The sequence below is a fragment of the Dipodomys spectabilis genome, unplaced genomic scaffold (genome assembly GCF_019054845.1).
Source record: "Dipodomys spectabilis isolate Male_0828 unplaced genomic scaffold, ASM1905484v1 ptg000068l, whole genome shotgun sequence".
In the NCBI taxonomy this organism is placed as follows: domain Eukaryota; kingdom Metazoa; phylum Chordata; class Mammalia; order Rodentia; family Heteromyidae; genus Dipodomys; species Dipodomys spectabilis.
The window spans coordinates 53,223-80,417 of NW_024870745.1; the positions used below are offsets into that span (position 1 = coordinate 53,223).

At 36.4% G+C, this 27,195-nt stretch overlaps 1 pseudogene; it reads right to left on the reverse strand.

The window, feature by feature from the left end:
• Positions 1 to 17,050: 17,050 nt before the first annotated feature.
• On the reverse strand, positions 17,051 to 17,150 carry LOC122109106 (annotated as a pseudogene).
• Between the last annotated feature and the right edge of the window lie 10,045 nt (positions 17,151 to 27,195).

Here is a 27,195-nt window from a genome sequence, read left to right on the forward strand (position 1 = left end):
AATTTCCAAAGAAATAAGAGAAAGAATAGTTAAACTCTAAAGGGAAAAATAATGAAGAGACAAAAGAAGCAAAGTAAAACCTTTATCAATAACAAACACAAGAGTTTGGAAGTGGAAAGACAGTGGAAATATTCTAAATAACAATAAAAATTGCTAACGTGGATAGAATATGGATCACATGTTATCGTATATAATTTAGAAAGGGCATACTAGGAATGAAAGTTTGAAAGTCATGGTTTAAAACACTATTTGGATTATAACTAGACAGAATAGCTCAGTCGTAAACCATTGGCCTTGCATATGTGAAGCAATGGTGTGATCTCACAAGCATTACAAAGTATACACAAAGCACACACTCACATACACACAAAACACATAAACACACACACACACACACACACACACACCACATACACACATTTGGAATATTGATTTTATTATATTAAACGGAGGAAATTATCACAAACAGTAAAAAGTATGTTAATATATGAAATCATAATATTGCTCGTACTATTTAAAAGTTTAGTAGAAATAAAATAGTCACAATATACTTGGATTTTAATAGATTAAGTAAATCGAAAATTAATAGAAGACATGAGAACCTTTGCAAATAAGTTTTAAATAATAATCATTTTGAAACAAGTGTCCTTTTATTTTGACAAAAGATTGATGTTACTGGTGTTTTAACTCAAGATTTAGAATGTGATAGCGAGGTGCTCTATATAACACTAACGATGGCTACATCTCTAATCAGTTCACTCTGAATAGTTTTATAATAAGGTCTCAAAGTTTCCCAGTCTCTCCCGAATTACAAACCCTATTTACAATTCCCACCATAGCTAGAAAATGGATGCAACAAATCACCATGCCGAGCTCAAACTTTTTTTTAAATTCAAATACAAATATTTCCAAAAAGTGATCAGGTAATGAAGGCTTTCTTAATAAAGTAAGTGCTTCTTGAAAATACAGTAAATATTTGTTACCTGGACAAATATGTTTATAAATATAAGAAAATAAATGTATTTAAATTCACTAACCATATAAAAATTAAGAAAATAATTTCAAATAGCCACATGTTACATATTTTAAAAGCAAAATATATGTGACTGAATAATTTACATGTGTAGAAATCATGCAAAATTATATTAACTGATCCTACAACTCTGAAAAAAGAATTACCCTAAAGAAACAAAAGGAAACATTTAAGATCAAAATTTGAAAATTAGAAAATAAAATGAAGTAGGGGCTGGGACAGTAGCTCAGTGGAAGAGCGATTGCCTTCCATGCACGAAGCCCTGGGTCCGATTCCTCAGCACCATATAAACAAAAAGGAAAAAGCTGGATGTGGTGCTTTGGTTCAAGTGGCAGAGCACTAGCCTTGAGCTGAAGAGCTGAGGAACGGGGCCCAGGCCCAGAGTTCAGGCTCCACAACCGAACCTCCCCCCCCCAAAAAAAAGAAAAGAAAAGAAAGTGTACTCTTTAGTTGACTTAATTAAGTGGAAAAGCTCTGTATATCAATTGTATAATAAAAAATGCATGAACAAAGTAAGCAAAAGTACCCATTGATCAATAGCAACAGCAAAAGCATCAGTAGTTCTTGTTTTGAGTGTACAAAAATATCGATGGAAGACATAACAATGTTCCTTCCCTAAGAAATGTATTCATTACCTCATTTATGTAACTTTAACCCCTGTGTACCTTACCATTACAATGAATTTAAATTTAAATTAAAAATAAACCAAAAAATATATATACCAATTAAGAATTCTTAGAAGCCATTGGTTAAAATTTTTGTAAAAAACTTCCCTAAATACCCAAGGAATATACTTTGATGATACTATTTAAATACTTCAACCTAAGCAGAAAAGCAAAAAGTTTAAAAACTGTTACAAAGTAAAGTAATAAATCAGAATATATTACTATTACTAATAATCATAAGATGATTTTATAGTGGTAGTCAAATATGTAAGAAATGAGGCAATTTGCCATTCATCTGCACTTAATAAGTGAGAAAGAATTTTCTAGGTCATTTTAAATTATCAAAAGTTTAATGAAATTATTTTGTCACATCATATGATAATCAGATAAACTGATATTAGAGAAAAGAACAGATTGTATTAAGTTTTTGGATGTTAATGTATATACTTATTTTGGTTGTGGGAAAATGTGGGGATTTCAACTTGGGGTATATTGTTCTTGCAGGCCGGAGTTCCCTTTCCACAAGACCATGCATCTCATCTGTCCTTTTAGCCTTCCTATCATAAATGGCATCAGAGTTGCACACCAACTTGTCTAGCTTGCTACCTTGAGTGACCTGGATCCACAGTCCTTCCAATCTTAGTCTCTAGATAGTGCAGGTTGGTAGAAATTATCCAATTTACCCAGCTATAGATTGAGAAGTAAGTCCACTAAACTTTTGGTTTGCGTTCTATTCTCAAGCCTCCAAAATAGTTAAGAGTACACATGGGATCCCCTGTTTCCAAGCAATAAGAATATTTTAAAGCAACTAGACATATATATGACTTAGGCTTGTGAATACCTCAGGAAAAGTATAAAAGAGCAGTGAAGCATAGAGGACAGCCAGAATTTTAGCTACCTACTCAGAGGCTGAATAAGCAGAGCTAGCTACTCGGGAGTCTCAGATCTGAAGACCACTGTTCAATCATGAAAATACAAGCGATTATCTCAAAAAAAAAAAAAAAAACAGAATTGTAGCAGAGGCTGAAGTGGTAGACTACTATCCTTGGGCACAGAACCTGAGGAATAGTTTCCACGGCACTATCAAGCCTCAAGAATGATGAATGCATGCATGAACACATGCACATGTGTGTGTGTGTACTCGCACATGCATGCACACATACACAAACACAAATGAGTATTTCAATGTGAAGTTTTTATTTTTTTATCTTTCTGTACTTAATTTCCCTGTATTAGTTCACAAATTAACAAAATCAGCTAAGGACCTATTTACATAAAATTCATCATGTTTCTCTAAAGTCTACTCTCTTTTTGGAAGCCTGCTTTTATTTGACCCAAAAGTAAATTATTCAGGAAGTCAATTCATCACTCTCAAGTTTATACTATTAGATGATTGTTTAGGTTCCTCCTAGAATATGATTTTGTGAAATGCTGCATCAAGTAATATATTTCTTTCACTAGAAGAGAAACGTCTGTCAAACAATTAATAATAGCTTATTCTCCTCCTGGCATTCATCTGTAGTTTTATTTCCTTCATATATTTCATGATCTGTCTGTGTATGCCAAAGACTGCCGTGAAAATAAAAACACCCTTCTCAGTGCTTAGCATGTGTATACCATTCATAGATACGGAAATTGCTTTGGAATAAATAATGTTCACCCTATCTTGAGAAAGAAGAATTGGTTTCTCAGCACTTTAGGTAAGAACTTGAGGGAAAGAAACAAAAGGAAAAGTGAGGAACAACTCAACACATAGATTCAAATGAAACAAACAACCCAAGAAAACACAAATTAATTCAATACTCAAGAACCTGCAGGAAATGAAAGATTTAAAAAAATCAGCTATGACAAGCTTATGAAATTCGTGACTACATGGGAGTGCAATGTTGTGAGGATAGTGGCAAAAGCCCAGACTGAACAGAAAGTTCTGTACACAATGCCATGCACCTGTTGTTCTAAATTCCAGGAATAATAACATTAAGTGGACTGAGGCCAAGTTCATACACAAGTAGGAAGCCAGTTTCTAGCTGAAAAATAATCAGGATAACTTAGGGCTGGGGGCATGACAAAGTGGTAAGAACACACATTTAAGGGGACAAAACACTCAATTCAAACTCTAATATTAGGAGTATGAAAAAAAAAAGCTATGATTTTAAATAATTAGAACAATTGTAACACTTGAGTATTTGAGTGGAGAAAAATCCATTAGAGAGATAAAATGAACCCACGTTCCAATGCTCCTTTAGTGATAATGTTTAGTCGTACTTCAGACAAAACAGAGTTACCTTGCAAATGATCATGGATGTGCATTTGGGTGATGGAAATACTCTACTTACACAGGTGTAAATTAAATAGATTTTTGGGGGTAGATTGTAGTTCTTGAACTAAGAGCCTGGGTGTTGTCCATGAGCTTTTTCTCTCAAGGCTACCACTCTAATATTGGAGCCACAGTTCCAATTCTGATTTTCTGTTGGTTGTTTGGAGATAAGAGTCTCATGGACTTTCCTGCCCAGGATGGCTTCAAACCAAGATCGTCAGATCTCAGTCTCCTGAGTAATCCTGATTCCAGGCATGAGCCGTCGATGTTTTTAATAATTTAGTAAATTGTATAGTTACAGAAGTTATAAATTATGATTGTAACCTGTGTAATATATGTGTGTATGTATAGATCAATGCATACAGTTAGAAATATATTAAAATATTTTCGCATCTAAAGTAGATTTATGAAATCATCCTTCATTAAAAATATAATGGAAACAAAAGTTAATAAGGAGGAAAACAAAGGTAATTGTTACACGTTTCTTTTTGTTGAATGGAATATGAATTGTGAGAATCAGTTTGGGAAAACCATCTCTACTTTAACAAAATGGAAAATTGCTATTAATTCCAATCCATCTCTTTGCCCATATTGTGCATCCTCACACATGAGTGTCAAAATCAAACCACACTTTTTGCCTTTGTATTTAACTCACCTGTTATAATTTAGGGGCTAGATGAAGTAATCAAATAAAGATTAAAATAATAGTAAGTGAGGCTATTAGTTAGAGCTGAAAAATATTTTAAATATGATAACTAATTAAATTACATATTTCTTACTTTTACTCTGTTGTTATGTCCCTCATTCCCACATTAGGAAAGTTCATAGAAGGTTCTCACTAAATTATATGTAATTATTAAAAATGTATTGAAAGAATATGGGCACAGTGTGGTTTTAGCTTATTGAAACCTGTACAGGGTAGTGTGTTTTTGAGGACTTGCAATACGTTGTGATGGAGATGAAGGGTGGGATATGCTTATTCTGGAAAACTGGCTAGAGGATTGCTCCCAGAAAGATAGTGATGAATTCTTCCAAAAGAACAGTAAAATCACTTTCACAACCATGTTCACTACTGCACTCTTCACTGTAGCCAAGTTATGGAAACAGCCCAGATGCCCTTTGGCGAAGGGATGGCTGGCAAAAGTGTGTCATATATACATATGTGGAATGTACTTATCCATTATGAAGACTGTTACGTTATTTGCAAAGAAATGGATCGATCTAAAAATATGTTAAATAAACGAAGTCAAAGCCAGACACACAAAGGACCCATGTTCTGTCTCATATTTGGAAGCTAGAACTTTATACAATTTTACACAGCAATATTAACCAAATCATGCTACTTGTAGAGGAGTATTTAAAAGATGTATTTTTTTTTATAAAATTGAACTTTTAATCCAACAAAATAAATACCAGGAAACTATCACTTTGAAGATGTGAGGGGAAGTCAAAGGGAAAGAATAAAAACAGTTATGGAAGAAGAAAGTGAAGACATGATATTCAATGCAGATAGTATGAAACTAGAAAAAATTAAAGTGTGGTGAGGTTTAGAAAGGCAGGGAAAAGTTATATAAGGATCCATTATACTTAAAAGCATTATTTATTGAATGTAAATTCCCTTGTACAACTAGTTATGATAATAAAAATATAATTAAAAACAATGGAGCCATCTGATCTTAAACTGTGTTCTCTTAAACCATGAGTCAATATAATAGTTTCCTCCTCAGAAATTTTCTTTGCAAGTATTTTCCTTTAAGTGACAGAAAAATGATCAATGCAATGAATATCAATACATCACATTGCACATCATAAAGAGACACAATAAAAATCACAGTAAAAATGTTAGAATTAACCACATGATAAAATAACAGGTAGAATATGCCAAATGATCATTGATTGTTTTTCCAAGTACTATACCAATGGTATCTAATTTAATTCTCACAATAATTCCATAAAGTGGAACTACTTACATTTTTAATTCTCAGATGATGATATTGAAGTCTTCAGAGTTGGAATTACTAGTACAACATTGCACACATGGTAAGTGTTAGCCTGAGGTTCATCTCCCACTGTATCAATTAACCTCATTCTATTTTATGACTAAAATACCAGCAGTCTACAAATTCTAGGAAAATTTCCCAGAATTATTGTGTACACTCATAATATTTCACTTTATCTTTGTTAGAAAATAGGGAACTGTAATATGAATACTCGAAGTTCATAATCAGTGCATACCTCCCTGGTGAAAGGAAGTGCTAAAGTATAACATTCTTGATTTCTAGGTCAAAATAGCAGAAATCATATTCTATCCCTTCACTGAACACTGCACTGACTGGGGACCCTATCTCTGTTTAACACTGTCTTACTGAAAGAATGACCTCCCCAATTCCTGATGGAAACAGACTGCAGGTCTTATGGACCAATCATTTCCACATTGTAGCCCAACTAAGTTGTTTACCATTAGAAGTATTTTGATTGCTTTTTATACCCAACATTTTGAGAGAAAGGTACTACTTTAAAATGCTATTAAAGTAAGACATATAAAAATCACCTTTGACCCTAGATAAATATTTTACCTTTCATGTACCCAAAAATGCAGTCTGACCTATCATTAATGAATTAAAGCCTCTCCAACGTGTGAATACAATTGGTTTAAAAAGACATAAAGGGCTGGGAAGGTGGCTCAGTGGTTGAGCGCTTGCCTTGCATGTGTGAAGCCCTGGATTTGATTCCTCAGCACCACATTAAAAAAAAAGAAAAAAGCCGCAAGTGGCGCTGTGGCTCAAGTGGAAGAGCGCTATCCTTGAGCTGAAGAGCTGAAGGACAGCGCCTAGGCCCAGAGTTCAGGCCCCACTATCAGACTCCCTCCCCCCCAAAAAGATATCAATACTACTATATTTGTTCAAAATTTCTTATGATACTGAAGATTCAATTGTAAACTTTTAACACTTGAAAATAACTCTTTTTCTTGGGAGTAGGAAACAAAACACAAGATTAATCCTAATCATTTCCAAAGACATTTATTTATACTACAAATTCACTCCTAACTAAAAAGATTCTAAAAATAACTGAAGCATAGTGTCACAAAGGGCATAATTTAACTTCATCATGTACATTCAAAGGACTGTGTTAATAGAAAACAGTTATACTAAAAATTAGCTCACACAATTCACTTCCATTCTTTTATTCTATATATTGTAGTTTCATAAAAACTGTCTTTTGATAAAATGATGCACAAAAAGCCTATATACCCACTTACATTTTCAGATTTTAACAATATTTATTTCAGAAATGTCTTTAGCTGTATAGTCAATGAACTGAAATAACACTAAAGTATTCAAAGGGTTTTCAGAAATTGCAAGACTCGGTCTTGGATGTTATTTATATTGGAAAAGATCTTCAAAAAGCCTTATTTGTTAAAGTTGTGATAGTTACTCCCACAAAAGAACTATTAATGAAGAAACCTTTGTATGTAAAATACAACTTAAAATGCATCCACAATCTGGAGGTGACACATGCTTTTTTTGTTTATTTGTTTTTGCAATGTATATCTAACAAACATATCCACAATACTGTTTTTCATTCAATATGATCAGATATTCAAACCTAAAAAATACGGGATTTATTCTTAGTGTGAATAGATACTATCTTATAAAGAAAGTTATTTTCAACAGAAATCCAGAAAGAGTTTATCCACCTTGAGTTTCACAGGAATAACCAGAGTGTAATACCTGTTTGGTCAAGTCAGTCAAACTCACTCCATGAGTATATGTTAAAAGTATAGCCAATTTAAGAGGTCAAATACATATTTTGTACTGACAGTCATCTTACAGCAATAACTTACTACTTAAATATATGTGTATCTTCTTGCCTAACATATAGAAAGAGCTGAAAGTGTTCTCTTTTATCTAACTTAATGTTGTAAATGCTTTAATTATGATGATGTTATTATTTGACGAATAAAATGTACAGAAGGGTGGTTCCACTGAAATGACAGTATAGAACACTGATAAATAACAACATTGCAACACAGTTCTTTTCAGCCTCTCTCTGTCCTCATTGGCATGCAACATTGCAACTGCACACACACACACACACACACACACACACACACACACACACACACACACATACACACATATTTGCGCACATGTACACACACATTTTACATGCAAGGCAAATTCAGGGTTTATTGTACAATAAAGTTCAAATAAAATATTAGTGATAAGGCTAAGGATAATGGGTGTAGTGGAGCACCTAGAAACGGAAGTTAATGCTCTAGGAAATTTGTTTAACAGGATCCTAACAGAGAACTTCCCAAACATGCAAAAAGACAGGCCTATTCAGATACAAGAAGCTATTAGAATTCCAAATAGACCAGAAAAGAATAGGACATCCCACCGTCACATTATAATCCACACAGGATCAACTCAGACCAAGTAAAGATCCTTAAAGCTGTGAAGGAGAAAAGATTAATCACCTATAAAGGAAAACCAATTAGAATCACCTCAGATTTCTCAGCAGAGACAATCAAAGCAAGAAGAGCCTGGAATGATGTATCCCATGCCCTAAAAACAAACAACTATCAACCAAGAATACTGTACCCAGCTAAACTCTCCTTCATAATTGAAGGCCAAATAAAAACCTTCCATAGGAAAGAAAAATTGAAACAATACATCTCCACCAAACTAGCCCTACAAAAGATTCTTAAAGATGTCCTACACATAGAAAACCAACAAGACCACAATAAAGGCCAGAAACTGCACCCAAACTGAGAATCCAAGAACCATAGAAAGAACCAAGTTTTTGCAGCCCCCGAGAAGGTGGATAACATGGCAGGAAGTCCCAAATACCTCTCAGTTCTTTTAATCAACATTAACTGACTTAACTCTCCAATTAAGCGACATAGACTGTCTAGTTGGATTAAAAAAAAGTTCCTTCTATCTGCTGCCTTCAGGAGTCACATCTTGCCCATAAAAACAAACACATTTTCAATGTTAAAGGCTGGAACAAAATCTACCAAGCAAATGGCCCCCATAAACAGGCAGGAGTTGCAATCCTAATATCAGATAAAATAGACTTCAAATTAAAATTTGTGACAAGAGATAAAGAAGGTCACTACATACTAATTAAGGGTTCTCCCTTGCAGGAGGATATTACAATTCTAACTAACTATTCGCCAAAAAATGTAGCACCCAAATTTATCCAAGAAACACTACTTTCCCTCAAATGCCACATAGATCCAAATACATTAATAGTTGGGGATTTTAAAACACCACTCTCCCCACTAGATAGATCAACTTGGCAAAAACTCAACAGAGAAACCACAGATCTAAACAGCTGTAGAGATCAACAAGATTTAACAGACATCTACGGAATATTTCACGCAGCAGCATCAGAATACACGTTTTTCTCAGCAGCACCAGGAACATTTTATAAAATAGACCACATTTTAGGCCACAAAGCAAACTTGTCTAAATTCAGAAACAGTGAAATTATACCTTGCATTCTCTCTGACTACAAGGGAATAAAAGTAGAACTTAACACCAAAAGCCACCAAAGAAAGTCCGGTAACACATGGAGTCTGAACAACACACTGCTGAATCAGGAAGAGATCAGAAAGGAAATTCAAATGTTCATGCTATTCAACAAAACTGAGAACACAAATTACCAGCTCCTTTGGGACACAGCAAAGGCAGTACTCAAAGTCAAGTTTATAGCTCTGAACTCCTACATCAACCAATTGGGGAGATCTGAAACCAGCAATTTAATGACATATCTAAACCTCCTTGAAAAGAGCAGCAAGATAAACCCCAATCCAGTAGACGGAAAGAAATAATTAAAATTAAATCACAACTAAATGAATTAGAATCCAAAAAAACTATAGAAAGAATCAACAAAACAAAGAGTTGGTTCTTCGAAAAAATTAACAAAATTGACAGACCCTTAGCAAATCTTATCAGAAAAAGAAGAGAACACACCCAAATAAATAAACTCAGAAATGAGAATGGAAACATCACCACGGAAACAACCAAGATTCAGAACATTATAAGGGAATACTTCTCAAAACTTTATGCTAATAAGTTTGAGAACTTGACAGAAATGGACCTTGTCCTAGCAAATATTGACATTCCAAAACTAAACCAAGATGAGTTAAACCATCTTAACAGACCCATATCAAGCATTGAAATAAAAAGAGCAATAAGAGACCTCCCAGGTAAGAAAAGTCCAGGACCAGATGGATTTACAGCGGAATTCTACAAGGCCTTCAAAGCAGAGCTCATACCAATACTCCTCCAACTCTTCAATGAAATTGAAAGAAAAAGTTCACTACCGAACACATTCTATGCAGCCATCATAATCCTCATCCCAAAACCAGGCAGGGACTCATCAAAGAAAGAAACTATAGACCCATTTCTTTGATGAACATTGATGCAAAACTTCTCAACAAAATTTTGGCCAATCGACTTCAACAATTCATCCAAAAAATCATACACCAATATCATACAGGATTCATGACAGGAACGCAAAGCTGGTTCAATATACACAAATCAATTAATATTATTCATCACATCAACAGGAGTAAGGATAAGAACCACATGGTTATCTCAATAGATGCAGTAAAAGCATTCGACAAGATTCAACACCCCTTAATGAGGAAGGTTTTGGAGAAATTAGGAATCCATGGAACATTCCTCAATACAATAAAGGCTGTATATGACAAACCTACAAGCCGGCATTATACTTAATGGTGAAAAACTAAAGTCATTTCCTCTTAACTCAGCAACAAGACAAGGATGTCCACTCTCTCCACGTCTCTTCAATCTAGTATTAGAATGCCTAGCTACAGCAATAAGACAAAATCAAAACATAAAGGGGATCCAAATAGGGAAAGAAGAAATAAAACTCTCCTTCTTTGCAGATTACATGATCTTGTATTTAATGAATCCCATCGATTCCACTCCCAAATTACTCAAGCTGATTCAAAAGTTTGGCAAAGTAGCCTGGTATAAAATTAAGCCCCCAAAATCAATGGCTTTTCTGTATGCCAACAATGAGAAATGTGTGGCTGAAATTATGAAAGTAATTCCATTTGTAATATCCCCACAAAAAATAAAATACCTAGGAATTAACTTAACCAAAGGAGTGAAGCAACGTTACGATGAAAACGTTAAAATCTTGAAAAAGGAAATCAAAACAGAACTTAGAAAATGGCAAAACATTTCATGCACCTGGATTGGAAAGATTAACATCGTGAAAATGGCAATATTTCCCAAGGCTATCTACAAATTCAATGAGATACCTAGCAAAAGTCCAACCTCATTCTTCAAGGAAATAGAAGAGGCATTCTAAAAATTCATATGGAACAATAAAAGACCCCGAATAGCAAAACCGCTCCTCAACGGAAAGAACACTACTGGAGGAATAACAATACCAAATTTCAAACTCTGCTATTAAGCCATAGTAATCAAAACAGCTTGGTACTGGCACAAGAACAGACCTCAGTACCAATGGAATAGAATTGAAAACCCAGAAATGAACCTACAGACCTATAGCCATCTAATATTTGATAAGGGAGCTAAAAAAATAGAATGGAAGAAAGACAATCTTTTCAGTAAATTGTGCTTGCAAAATTGGTTAATTACTTGTAGAAAACTAAAGCTAGATACTTATATATCACCCGGCACAAGAATCAATTCCAAATGGATCAAAGACCTCGGAGTCAAACCAGACACTCTGAAAACTTTACAGGATGGAATAGGAGAAACCTTAGGTCTCCTTGCTCAGGCCGAAATTTTCTTTATAGAAACCCGGAAACACAACAAATCACAGAAAGGTTGGACAAATGGGATTGCATGAAGTTTCAGAGCTTCTGCATGGCAAAGGACATAGCTAGTAAGATCAATATAAAGCCCACAGATTGGGAGAAGATCTTCAATAACCATACAATGGACAAGGTCTCATATCTAAAATATACTTGGAACTTAAAGAATTAAATCCGCCAACAACAAATCCTCAAAGAAACAAATGCCCAATAAATAAGTGGGCTAAAGACATAAAGAGAAACTTCTCTGAAGAAGAAAGAAGGATGGCCAATAGACACATGAAGAAATGCTCAATCTCCCTAGCCATAAAAGAAATGCAAATCAAGACAACATTGAGATACCACCTCACCCCAGTTAGAATGGCAAAAATCAAGAACTCTAACAACAACAGATGCTGGAGGGGATGTGGACAGAAGGGAACCTTACTGAATTGTTGGTGTGAGTGTAAACTTGTTCAAGCACTTTGGAAAGCAGTATGGAGGTTCTTCAAATGACTTCATATGGAGCTCCCCTATGACCCAGCAATCCCACTGTTGGGTATTTACCCAAATGTTTACAAACAAGACCACACTAAAGCTACCAGCACAACTATGTTTATTGCAGCATTATTTACCATAGCCAAGATATGGAACCAACCCAGATGCCCCTCAGTAGATGAATGGATCAAGAAAATGTGGTATATATACCCAATGGAATTCTATGCCTCCATCAGAAAGAATGACATTGCCCCATTTGTTAGGAAATGGAAAGACTTGGAAAAATTTATATTAAGTGAAGTAAGCCAAGCCCAAAGAAACATAGGTCCCATGGTTTCCCTTATTTGCAATATCTAGTATATGTATGAGTCAAGCAGAAAAGGTCAGATAATGTGATGTTAGGAAATGAACCCTTAGATATGTATTTTAATGTATTTTTCTTTCATGCATTTGTTTCTAACGCATTTTTAAGATTATTTCTTTGTTGCTTTGTATCTCCCTCCCCCACAGTATGACCCCTGCCTTCAGTGTATTTGATGTTGGTACAATTTGTAGAGGAGAGGGGGAAAAACAAGTCGTTTAAGGATACAGTTGGACCCATTGCAACAATGAGAAGTACATGTTGTCATGTCGAAAATGAACTTTACAACTTTGGTGCGGGGGGGGGGGGCGGGGGGGAAGGGAGGACGGGGGGTGGAGGATTGGGTGAGGGGCAGGGGGAGGCTCGGAAGGGATGTGAAGGGCAAAGAAAGGAGGAATCTGAAATGCTTGATAAGAAATGTACTCATTATCTTGCCCATGTAATTGTAAGCCCTCTGTACAGTATGTTCACAAAAAAAATAAAAAAATAAATAAAAGAAAAGAAAAGAACCTAAGGGATATGAGGACCAAATTATTATGATATTTCACTAGGTATCCTATGGAAAGCAAAACAAAATGCACCAGAAGAAAGCTCAGAAAATCTGAATATAATACAGGCCTATTTGTCCTCACTAACTGTCATAGATGTATATGTTAATTCTAAGGAGACTTAAGTTCTAATAGCATTTGAACCACTGGAAAACACTCATGTTTTACCGATACAAATTATGTCCATACAGGTAGACTCATTGCAACAGTGAAATGTACAAGTCGTTATGTTGAAAACAAACTTTACAACTTTCGTGCAGGGGGTGGGGAGGAGAGGGGAGAAGGGAAGGCGGGGAGGATTGGGTGGGGAGGATGGAAAGGGATAGGAGGGGGAAACAATGGAGGAGGCTACAATGCTTGATAAGAAATGTACTCACTATCTTGCCCATGTAATTGTAACTCCTCTGTACAGTATTTTCACAATAAAAAGAAAACAAAGTATGTCCAAAAAAATATTAGTGATTAGGAAAAATGATCATTTGCCTTATTACAAAATAATACATAATCCACTCAGCACGGTGGTTACATTTTCCCTGTCTCTCCACACGTGAATATTTAATTTATTTTTAGTTCATTCATTCATTCATTAGTTTGGTGCTAATACTAGAACTTGAACTCAGGGTCTGGCTCTGTCTCAGAATTTGTTATTTATTTTGTTTTAGTTTTCTCAAGGCTAGCATTTTACCGCTCGTAAGACAGCTCCATTTCTAGCTTTAGCTGGTTACTTTCAAACCAGAATCTAATGGACTATTTTTCTTTGTCTGGTTTCAAGCCACAATCATCAGATTTTGTCTTTCTGATTAGCTAGGAATAAAGACATGAGCCACCAGTGTGGCTCCTACTTTTTCCTATACTTATCTATTGCACATACTTAGATAGCAATTTAATATTGAGAGTATAGAAGCAAGATGTACAGTGATTATATTGTTCTGTCAGAAATTCAAATTAGTAATGTAAATTTCTTCTTAAGACCATACACAAAAAATACTTAAGAAGAAATCTGATGATTTGTGTGTGTGTGTGTGTGTGCTGTTGCAATATGTTCCACATATAAGCACTGTGCAGGTGTGTCCAGCCATTCACAGTTATTGGATAAATATCTGCCTTGAGATACCAAGTCTAAGTGTCCACTCTAGGCTTCCTGATGAAGAGGATTATACTTATCCTCATACCTAGTATTCATATCAGTGGCCTTTTTGGAAAGTAGTGTCTGCACTGTAGTAAGCTGCAAGGCAAGCACTCTACACTGAGCCACCTTCCCAGCCCAAGGATTAAGATTCTTATCTGTAATTTGGTCAAAGCTATGTCTCTTTATGTAGGCGACTAACAATGTATTTACTAATTTCAAGTAAATACATAAATTCTATTTCCATCTTTTTTAAAAAATAAAAAAAAACCTTGTTTGTAAATTGAGTAGAAGCATGGATTTTGTGGCTAGCTTGGTCATTGCACATCTGTATCTCTTTTCCTCTCTCTGTTTTATGGTTCTCATAGACAATATGATTGCTCCATAATTATCCTAATTTATTTTGCTTTTATATTTTTGGTTGCATCATTTCACTTTCTGCTCTGCCATTTCCCAAAACAGCACCACATGAACAGAAAAATCCAGAAGTGGTGCTGTGGCTCAAGTGGTACAGCGCTTGCCTTGATTTGAAGAGCTCAAGGACAGTGCCCAGGCATAGAGGTCAGGCCCCACAACTAATTTTAAAAAAAAGAATCTCAATACTTGATAATTCTACTAACAGATCTGACTGAAATCAGTTGAATCACACTTTTCCTGTAAAATGAAGGAATAGATCCAGTCTAGGAAAGCAGCTAGAGAAGGCAGGCATATTGTATCTGTAACAAAACTTTGTGGAAAATGGAATCGAGGATTACTTACTGGTGATTCACTTGTACTTGAAGCATGATTCTGAATTATTGCTTGGTGATTCTGAACTATTGCTTTGATCATTATATTCTCCAAGAAGAAAAAGTGAAATTTAATTGATAGCAAAGGACTAGTAATACATTTTGACTTCTCATTAAGCATCTTCAATCATCAAAATCACCTGAAGACAATAGATAGGCCTATTTTTAGATGAAAACAAGGGTCTTTAAAAAAAACAAGAATTTAGGTAGTCATACAAAAGACTTCTATTTTACTACTGCATTATACATTTTTTCTAATGTTGGATACCAACATTCGAAAGCTATTAGAAAGCTCTTAAATCCCATATGTTGAATAGTGAGTTCTCTTACACTATAACATGGTATTTCCCAAATCATTTACATAGAAGGCATTGTTTCCTATTTTCTCATTCCTAGAATAAGCTGCACATCAAGACACCACTGGTCCTGATTTTCAGTCTGTACCTTTGAATACTGAGGAAAATCTTTCCTCTGCTCCCTATAATTCACTACTCTCCAGTTAGAATAATTTAGAATAGTGAAAATGGAAAACGAGAAAATTAATCATGGTGAAAAAACATATGCAGAACATTCACCAGTTTTTTCTGACCAGTTCAACCAATGTGAACTATTGGGGAAATACATGGACACCTCATTCCCACTGGTACTCAAAATCTCTGATTAGGCAATTCTGACGAAGACAAGGAACAAGATGAAAAAATGAGGAATGGTATCAATTGCAAGAAAAAAATGGAGTAGGATCCAAGCAAATTTCTTCTTTGGGATGCTGAAATTTATCGGCTTACTGTGGTGTGAACACTACTTTCCAAAAAGGCCACCCAGACGAATACTAGGGATGAGGATGAGTATACCCCTCTTCATCGGGAAGCCTAGAGTGGACACTTAGACATTGTCCATGAGTTGGTAGCTCAAGGCAGATATTCATGCAATAACTGTGACTGGCTGGACACCCCTGCACAGTACTTATATGTGGAATAATACCAGAATGGCTTCTTTATTAATTCATCATGATGCAGATACGAATCCCCAAACTAAAGGCCTCTTGACCTCCTTGCATCTTGCTGCTGGGAATAGAAATAGCAAAGATACTCTGTATCTCCTTCTGTTGAACCATTATATCAAACCAGGTCTGAAGAATAACTTTGAAGAAACTGCATTTGATATTGCCAAAAGGGTAAGTATGTATCACTACCTCTTTGAAGTTGTCGAAGGCTGTACAAATTGTTCTCCTAAGTCGTAATGGTTTGGTTAAGTTTCTTAAATTTCAAAAATGCCAGTCCATCTTTTGTGTCCCTACAAATTTTTTTCACAATACAAAGCAACAGCAATATCTTACTATAAAAATTTATGTATTCCATGGTATTCTTCCAAGTGAATTGCATGACTTTGATATCAAAATGTATTCAAGAGTTGTTTGTATACATCTGTAATGATTTCTGCAGAGTTTGTGATTCTTTAAATCAGAAATAATTTTAACTTATCTGTTGAAATGAATAGTATAGAAACTAAAGATGTTCCTGGAGCTTTTCTGAAAAAAGTATATCTATGTTTGTGTAATGTCCATAATCTATTTCAATCTCTCCTAGATATAATACTTTGAATTCTACATTGTTATATAATGATTCATTAATAAATGTGACCTTTCAGATTGCATTCCATATAGAAGAATTTTAAGACTCCTTTTTTTTCGTAGTTTCTTATATTATTTTATTTCTTTGGGATAAAATGGCAATATTATCTAATTTCAAGTTTTGTAACGGTTATGCTATGTAAAGGCCTTTCTAAGGTGAAAATTTAATACACTGATGTCAAACTAACCTTTAATTCTATGAATTACATGTATTGTTACACATGTATTTTTGTAATCAACTTTTTAATAACTGTTTTTCATTTCTTGCATCAGAAGAATGGAAAATATGGAATACTTCACAAATTTTCATATCATCCTTGTGCAAGTGCCATGTTAATCTCTGTATTGTTGTAATTTGGGTAGACCTGCTGCTGAAGCATGTAGTATCCTCTAAATTTAAGTACGTAATGATACAATTTTTATACGGGCATATATCCATGGTTGCCTATTTGTAACAAGGAACCCTTATTGTTCCTAAAAATGCTATTGATCTTATTTCTCTAAATTTCTGTGTACACTGGAAAAAACTTACATAGTTTGGTCGATTGCTCACATTTACATTTTTTTTGTCAATGACTATTTTGTCGTTTTCATTTTAAATTTTATCATACTTTGAAGCCTTTACAGCTAAGTCCAAAGGTGGTGGCTTTTCAAGTACTTATTTATCAACTGAGTTAGCTTTGTGGAGCTAATGGATTCAAAGTAAGCCTTGCTTAAGAGCTACTTCTAACTTTCTGCAGCTTAAAATTTCCCAAATAAGGTCTTGCTGGGACAAATGTCTACCTGAACTGTGAAGACTCAGGGTCTAGGTTGAGGGGGCAGAATGATGCAGACTCCAGCCTCGGGATTATCTGAAGACTGTTTTTGGGATTAGGAAAGCTCTTAAAACGCCAGGGTACAGGGGGAAAATGTTCCCTCTCCCTATCTCAAAACATGTCACAGACTCCTGGGAGCTGAGGAAGTGGCTCTTCTGCTTGCTTAAGCATAGATGAACAGCTGGTCAAGCATTTTCCTGAGATAGGAGAAGTGGTTTGAGCTTGCTCTAAAATAGTTTAGTTAATAATATACCTAGACATTCTCTCATAGGTTAAGTAAAAATGTATCTGTGGAAATTTTTTGTGTGAATGTTTTCTGACCAAATCTTGGCAAAGATTATGCTTGCTAGTCTTTAAATACCCACTAACAATAAAGCACAGCATGCAGTGGCAATTGCTGTTTGCACTCTGCATCCCCTGTGTCCTGGTGATTTTGTGACCCTTACCCAGGGACCCCAACGCACTAGACGTTGACACTGAACCTTTACCTTTCTTCCATGTAGGAATAGACCAACCAGAATATCTTACCCTGACAGCATGGATTCTCTTACTGGAACAAAAATAATCTTAGTTACAAGGGATCATAGAGAGATGAACAGTTCAGACAGAATTGTTCAGAATGGAAGGTATTTTATCAAAACTTAATTGTTTATTATATGTATCATTTCAAAGGTAGCTAAAGCCAAGAAAGTGAAAAAATTGTTCATATGCATGTTTACCTACTGTCCTGACCTGTCTATCATCCAACCAAGCAGGAACTTACACTACTGACATTCTATCACCAAATATTGCAATAGCTCCTGGAGAAGTCCATATGTTTCTCCTCGATATTAGGCCTTAAATTTGTAATGTTTTAATCACAGTGTTTCCTCTTGCCTCTAGGCTGCATATCTACAAATGGTAAAGCTTTAAGTCTAACTCTACCAAAAACTGAGGTAGAGATATTGGAATAATACTTTAAAACAGAGTAGCCTTTGATTCCCTAAACACAACACAACAATGCAAAACAATTTTTATATTATATGTACTTATATATTTTATATTTATATGTGCTGATTTTAAATTTCATACAGTGAATCTTACTAGAATTGATAATTTGACAAATATATTGACATTTATTCCCATAAATAGATTGGAATATAAATAATTAGGTTTAGAATATATATTAGAATATAAAAAGTATCAACGCAATATCTTCAGTATAAGCTTGTGATACCTTCTAAGTGTTCGTGGTCTTCTGAATACACATGGTAAAATAACAGTATTGTTTTCTGCTAATCTATAAGGGATTTTATTCTGATGCTCTGTTTTTTGTTTTAACTTGCTGGTCCCTAAGTGTTTTTCTCCATATTTCTGAAGCATTCTTACTGATTATACCCAAATGTTGCTGATATGATGTCTAAAAGCTATTATTCTTCTGCAGGACCCACGGGTCCTGGGATACCAGGTCCCAGTTATCTGCGTCATCAGATAACAAGGGCATGACTTCTCACATAGGCCCATGCAACATGCCAACAGAAAATAATTAAAGACTCATCTCAATTTCTCATTTCTATAATATTTCAGGGCCCCAATTGCTTACAAGAATTAGCAGGAATCAATTGTGAATTGCAAGGCAACTTAAAATGAAAGATGAGATCACAAAATCTGAGAGAAAGTACTGTAATTCAAACTTTCAATTTACAGATGACCAGCCCATATGAGTGAACAAAATCACAAATGAACAAGGTTATTTTTAATACCTTTCTCCTAATGATGAATGAAAGATTTCAGTGCAGCCAAAAAAATAGTTTCTGGAATGATAGATCATAATTGGTCTACCAAGACTAGGAAAACTTGATTTAGAGGTCAAATATAATTTAGAAAAACATTAATTGAGAAGACCCTTAGTGCTTCAAAACACTGGTACTTCAGTAAAACTTGGTTCTGTAGTATAAAAATGTCATTCTCAAACCAATGTAACCTACATTTAATCTCCTGAAAATATTTTCCTTTTCAAATAAACTTTTAAAAATCATATTCACCAAAATAACACTTGACAAGTAGATGATAGTGACATTACAAGGTTTTCAAGTGTAGGGAGCAAGTTACAATAGAGTTGATTTACGTACCCAGCACTAATACCAAACAAGTTCAACCATTCATTAAAGTGCAGAAATACTACCCCCCACCATTTGTGTTGTTCAGTAGGTGCCTTCCAGAAATGTGTTAAATAGATCAGCCTCCCATAATTCAAACCCAAATATTAGCTAATAAAGTAAATTTCATCACATAAGAAGGTACATTTTAAAGTCACTAATAGTTGCCTTATCATGTGTTGCCTTATCATATATTTTCCCTATCTGTGTAACATAGTAAGAAATATGACTTTAAGTCTTGATTATGGGTACTGATGAGAGATTTGACAAACATAAAATCTGTCTTTTATTTCTATCATATTCCTCTATGTAGTAAATTTTAGTTTTCTTCTTTTTCCAATACTTATAGGTAGTAGAAAAAATTATCCTATGTAAAATAAAATAATCACATACCATTGTACAAAGCCATTTATAAAAACTGGTAGGAATAAATTCTAGGCCATTTTTAAACGTTCCTTTTGACTAAAGATTAATCTTCCAAATGAACGAGAATAAAATCATGTCTAAGTGCTTCACATCTCCAGTCTTGCAAATTGTTATTGCAGATGAATGAATTATGGAAATATAAGCTGACATTAGTTGCCTATATATTCTCCATGCTGGCTGATTCTCAGAATTTGCACAGCACAGGAAAACAGGTGCAATGACTGGCTTCTCATATCAGGGTGAATTTTTGGCATTGCTGGGCTTCGAACTCAGGCCCTAGGGGGCCCAACTGCCCAATCGGTCCACGTGATCACACCAGACTTTGAGCCACTAAGGAGATGGGCTCTTCCCAGGAAATGAGATCGAGCCACAGGGAGGCCAAAATGGTGCTCAATGCATCATTTAAACATGGGATGTATATTCACATCCGTGTGGGGACTACATCGTGCATTGAGTGTACTTATTGTGTTTATTTTGTATGCTATTCATGGATTATTGTGTATTTTCTCATGTATATGATGACAGGTATAACTGCGCTGATATGGATAACAACTTATTCCCATGACCACAGGGTGGCCCATGCATTCTCCATCCTAGCTGAGACCCAAGACTTGCACAGGAAAGGAAAACATATGCAACCATTGGCGTCTTACATCAAGATGAATCTTTTGGCAGGGCTGGGATCTGAACTCGGGGCCTAGCAGGCCCAATTGGTGAATGGGTCCATATGAGCACAACAGCCTGTGAATGACAAAGGAGCTAGGCGTTTCCAGTACCTGAATTTGAGCCCCCCTGGGGGGAGAGTGGGGAGCACAATAGTCATCCATTCATAAATAGAAGGTAGAATGCAAACAAGTACATATTTGTATAGAGTAGGATTGATGGTGAGTTGTGATGGAATCCAATCTGTGTGTACCTATATTTGGGTATTTTCTGATGCATTCATTTCATGTCTGTGATGATTATTGTCATGCTTCATTAACTCTTCTTTACAAATAATCTATACCCCATGAGTCTTGTGTATCATTTCCTACTTGCATCATGCACAAACTACTCATTCAAGGATGAGATCGATCGCATGCCATGACTCTTCCTAGGTCCAGAAACAAGTATCTCAGGATCTCCCACCATTCCCTCCTCCTAGGGGGACTGAATTCAAGCCTCAGTCCTGGAAAAGTTACTCCTTATATACATCTTAACGATAGGATTTATACTTCCGTTCAGATGTTCAGTCCATACTGTGTTTGGTGCGTTTATTCATTTTATTTCTTGTTTTATTAACTTATTTACCACTTATTTTATTGACTGTGATGACACTTATACCATTTATTACATTGTTTACATCCTATCACATAGAATCTAGATTTTAGATGTATGTGTTCTCCATCATGCCTGGCAGTGCTAGGATCTGATCTCAGGGCCTAGCAGGTCCAATTCATGAATGGGTGAGTTTGAGGATGGGAGCCTCTAGCCAATCAAGCTGTTAAGTGGTTCCCACGTGCTGAGATTGACCCCCAGATTTGGCCAAAACAGCGATACATGGATAGGCAGACGGTGATATACAAAGAAATATATATTGTTAAAGAGTGGCCAGAGCCGTCTATCTATGATTGAATGACACCTACTATGTTCCTACCAACTCTTAGGTATTTATTATACCACCATTGAAGGAATATTATTCTTTTAATGCTTAATAAACTATACATTAAGATCAATCAGCATTCTAAGACTATTGAATCCAATTTTAGACTAGACGGATGCATGAACTACTCTTTCAATGGATATTCCCATGCAAAGGAATGAGTCTCTTGTGATCTCCTGCCATTGGTGTCAGGACTGGGATTTGAACCCAGGGCCTATGTTCACAGGTTGTCCTATGGCTTCACTGATAGCCCACAAGCCATCAGCAATGGCAGGTCATATCTACTTTGCAGCCATGTCATTCAAACCCAGGATGGTCACTGTGCAAAGAAAAAAATAATAAAACCCCAGCCCCCTGAAGGTTGCCACTTTTTCTGCTTTCCAGTTTTTTTTTTTTTCTAGAAAGTCCCCTGGGCCTAGGATCTTAGGATCAGCTATGGTTCTGGAGGCTGCACCCAAGCCGAGAGAGATCTAAGCTGAGGCAGAGTTTCCATGACCTGAGTTCAAGCCCCATGGTTGGCCAAAAGAAAAAAAAGAAAAAGAATAAAGAAAATATAGTTATTTAACTAAATTAAAAAAATAAAGCTACCTAGTTTGGAATTTCTGCTAGTTTTCTTTCCTAGCCTGGGATTTGAATTCAGGGTCTTGGTAAATCTGTAGCAATGTGAGGGAAGATTTGCTACTACTTGAGTTCAAACCTTGTGCCAACCAAATATGAAAACTAAGTCACTGACCTAAGCAGGGGGAGGTAGTTGTGGAGATGGGAGGGAAGGTATGGTAGGGGGAAAACAAAGGAGGAGGTAACAATGCTCAATACGAAATTTACTCATTACCTTGCTCCTGTAAAATATTTTTACAATAAAAAACGAACAAAGACAAACAATTTAGTTCTCAGAGAAGCATTTTGGAGGTAAGGGAAGGATATCTGAGTGAATAGCTGTACAAAATTCTACACTTTTTAAAATGTTCAGTATGGAACTGAATAAACAAAACTGCTTCCATTAAAAAATTAAGTCACTGTCTTGGAACTGGGACCAGTATTTCTGCCATTGCTAGGATTTAAGCTCACCATCCAGGTAACAATTTTGCATCATGGGTGAAGGCGAAGCTCACTGTCCATGAGGAAAGAAATTCAGGCTAGAGTTCCCAGGGCCTGAATGAAGGCCCTGAGATGGAAAAATAGCTCTATACATGTGTAATATATGATATATATACTTACATATGTATGTTAATTTCATATTATGATTCAGGTGGATCAGTGGTAGAGCACTTGCCTTGCATGCCTGAGTCCCTGGGTTCGATTCCTCAGCACCACATAAGCAAAAAGAAAAAATCCGGAAGTGGCACTGTGGCTCAAGTGGTAGAGTGCTAGCCTTGAGCTGAAGAGCTGAGGAACAGCACCCAGGCCCAGAGTTCAAGCCACACAACCGGACCCACACAGAAAAAGAATGATTTTGTATTTTATTTTTCTTTGATTTATTTATTTATTGATTGCTGTATTTAGTATTTTATACACATAATATTTATTACATTTTGCACATCTATTATATAATTATACCCGATAATTTAGGACATTGACTCATTTTCATTAATATTTTATTAAATGTTGAAACATAATACATAAATAAATGGAAGCATTTGTCACAGTCTTCACATGATTAGAGTCTCTCACAAGTATGAGCTTTGTCTTATTTATCTTTGGAAACTTCCTATCGGGTTTTCTTTAGATGATTTATACTCAGAAGCCTTTTCTTGAGGATAGGCAAGCGAGGTATAAAATTGTGAGGGTGGCGCTAGAAATGTGGCTTAGTGGTAAAGTGCTTGCTCAGCATGCATGAATGCCAGGGTTTGAATCCTCAGTGCCACATACTCAGAAAAAGCCAGAAGCTATGGAGTAGCTCAAGTGGCTAGCCTTGAGAAAAAGAAGCTCAGAGAGAGTACCCAGGCCCTAAAATCAAGCCCAGGACTGTCTAAAACCATAGGCCAGATGCCAGTGGCTCATAAGTGGAACCGTAGCTTCTCGGGAGGCTGATAGCTGAAGACCACAGTCCAAAGGAAAGCCTGTTAGATTCTTATCTCCAGTGAACTACCAAAAGAACCCATCTGGCATTTTGGAATAAGTGCTAGAGTGTTCACCTTGAGCTGAAGGACTCAGGGTTAGTGCCCAGGCTAGAGTTCGAGACACACAACTGGAAAAAGAGTGAGGGTTAATTAAAATATTTTTCCTATTTGCTAATTACGAGAATATACTTTGGAAGATGAACACTGATGTACACCAGAATTGGACTCAGAGCTCAAGGTTCAAGTGTAGCACATACATATGCCCATCCTCTCAGACTGTAGCATTGTAATATTGTGTCCTACAGGGTTCTTAAAGGTCCAAGGTTAAAAGGCTTAATATGCTCCACAAGCCCTTTGTGATAAGCAGTTGACTTGTATTGTCAATGTGATTACAGTTCTGAACCTAGCAGAGCATAAGTAGCTCATGCCCATCACCCTAGCTCAGGAGGCTGAGGTCTCAGGATCACAGGGTGAAGCCAGCCAGGGCAGGAAATCTATGACAAAATGACTTCCACTTCTGAAAGGTCAGATATTCAAGAGCTTCGTGTGTCTCCCTTGGTGATGAGAATTTACTTGCACACTAAATGTTCTTATAGTACTCGAGCTATAGAAGAAGGAAAGAAACATTATTGACCTATCCTGGATTCAGAGCCCTAGCTCTGTTAGCAGGAAGAACTCCAGTGTAACTCTGTTATTGAAGGACAGAAAACAGTTTCAAAATCCAGGCTAGGTGCAGAGACCAGGCCTACAGGATTAGGAGGCAGAACGTACACACTCAACAGGGAAGTGAGCTGCAAAACGACTTCATTTATTCCAGGCACAACCAGTAATGTGGAAAACCTGTAACATTTGTTAAAGTTACACCAGGGTCAGGCTTTACTTGGCCTCTTCAAACAATGACTAATTAATCTTCCTCCCTCATGTGAAGGGAGACTCAGGCTACCTTTAGGTTACCAATAGAGAGCCAGTTTAGTGGGGGAGAGGGGAGGAACAGCGTAGAAAAACCCTGCTCTCTGGTCTTAGGGAGTGGGTTTTTGACTCGCCATCTATCAGATTTGAAGACCCTTCTACCTCTGCCTGTCCATTCTCCTTCCTTCATTCTCCACATAATTAATGCAAATCCCCAGACTAACTAGAGGCAGGACTGTTTCTATTTTGTCTCCAAGCACATGATTTAGAACCTAGCTCTGCCCTCTTGACTCTGGGGCCCTTGGTTGCCTGAGAAGTGGGAAAGAGACAGTCTTCCTGCTCTGTGGTTATGTGAAGGCACACTGCAAAAGGTCTCCTAACTGGGAAGTGTTCCCTTCTTTCCTCCTGACGTCCAAAGATTAAACTATCATATTTCTTTCTTTCTTTCTCTCTTTCTTTCTTTCTTTCTTTCTTTCTTTCTTTCTTTCTTTCTTTCTTTCTTTCTTTCTTTCTTTCTTTCTTTCTTTCTTTCTTTCTTTCTTTCTTTCTTTCTTTCTTTCTTTCTTTCTTTCTTTCTTTCTTTCTTTCTTTCTTTCTTCTCCTATCTATCTACCTACCTACCTAGGTATCTCTTTGCCAGGTCTTGGGTTGAACTTAAGGCCTGGGCACTGTCTGTAGCACTCTACTACTTGAGCCACAACACCAATTCTGGCCTTTTCTGTGTATGTGCTACCGAGGAATCGTACCCAGGGCTTCTTGCATGCTAGGCAAGCACTCTATCACTAATCCACATTCCCAGCCCCCTCATATTTTTCTTAATGGTAGTTTTTACATAAGTATGCTACCATTTTACTTCCTCAAGTTTAATTTTCTGAAGACTGGTTATTTCTAAGAAACCCTATCTTCTGTATCCCTGCCTGATTTGTTACTGTTCCTGCATTGTCCTCATAATAAAATGTAAATAAAGACTGCTGAGATCTTCAGTGTGCATCATATAAGGACACAGGCCTGGAACCCTGGAAGAGAAAGCAATGGGTCTGACATGAAGAGGATGATGCAGTAGGCTCAAGGATCATATCTGAAAAATAAATAAATAAATAAATAAGAGAAGCAGCATTGCATACAGTGTGTTTGAACTCAGGGAGGTAATATACACACATAAGTAAGTAGGGCACTGATTCATAAACGTGGCCTTCTCTTTTTGAAAACGTTTTTGAGGCTATCCTATGTCTTAAACTCAGGGCCTGATGCATTCCTCAGCTGTTTTTCCCAAGGCTGAGGCTTTACCACCGCCACAGCTCCACTTCCAGCCATCTGGTCGTTAATCGGACATAAGTGCCTCCCAGGCTTTCCAGCCTGGTCTAGCCTGTTTCTTCTGCTCGGCTTTCTCTCTCAAAGCTCCATCTCTACCTTCTGGTCCACTGCTCCACTTCTGGTTTTCTGGTGGTTTATTGGACATAAGAGTCTCACAGACTTCCTGCTCAGGCTAACTTTGAAGGGTGATTTCTCAAAAAGGTTTCAAGCGGCTTTCCTCAGGGATTCACCAAGGAGCACCTCCACACAAACCTGGAGTCTAAATCTCGAGAGACACTAGAAAAGTGATGTATGAAGATGCTTCTAGTATATTCTAGATACTTAAGGTTGGAGACACACAACACTCCTAATTTTTAGATCATTTTATAGGCAAAAGAAGCAACGCAGACAATATAAGGATCGCTCTAGCTTTTGGTCCTCCCATCTTGAGACAGTAAATTGCTGTAGCTCAATGGTAACTGACAGAGCTGGCATGTCCTGTGGACATTTGCACAGAAATTCTGTGACACTCATTTCTCACTTTTGGTTACAAACCCATGAACAGATGGTAAGATGAGGAAGGAAAATCCTTCTTAGAGAAAGCAGCTATAAAGGACATTGGGTAGCTAAGTTATAAATTCATAACCCTGGTATGACCCTATTAAGAAGTCAGGTTTCCAGATTAAAAAATGAAGAAGAAAAGAAAGAAGGTGCCAGTGGCTTCTCATTGTGTGATCTGAGCTCCTCAGGAGTCTGAGATGTAGAGAATCTGAGTTTGAATCCAGCCAGTGTAGGAAAGTCTATGACAATGTTATTTCTAAGAGATCACAGAAAAACCCAGAAGTGGGGTTTTGACTCAAGGTTAATGCACTATCCTTTAGCAAAAGGATCTCAGGAACAATGCCTAGGCTCATAGTTCAACACCAGGACCTGCCCCCTCAAAAATAACCTGTACCTCCATATCTTTGTATATGTATGTATGTATGTATTCCTATCGGTGAAGCTCCAGAGTAGTTACGATGAATGGCACCAAGCTAGAAAATTTGTATCCAATAAAATGATTTCATAACAGAGACTGATTTCATGAAAGTGAATGTTCTGCGGCTCCCCTCACTGTTCCCAGTATAGCCTGAGGGTTTCTC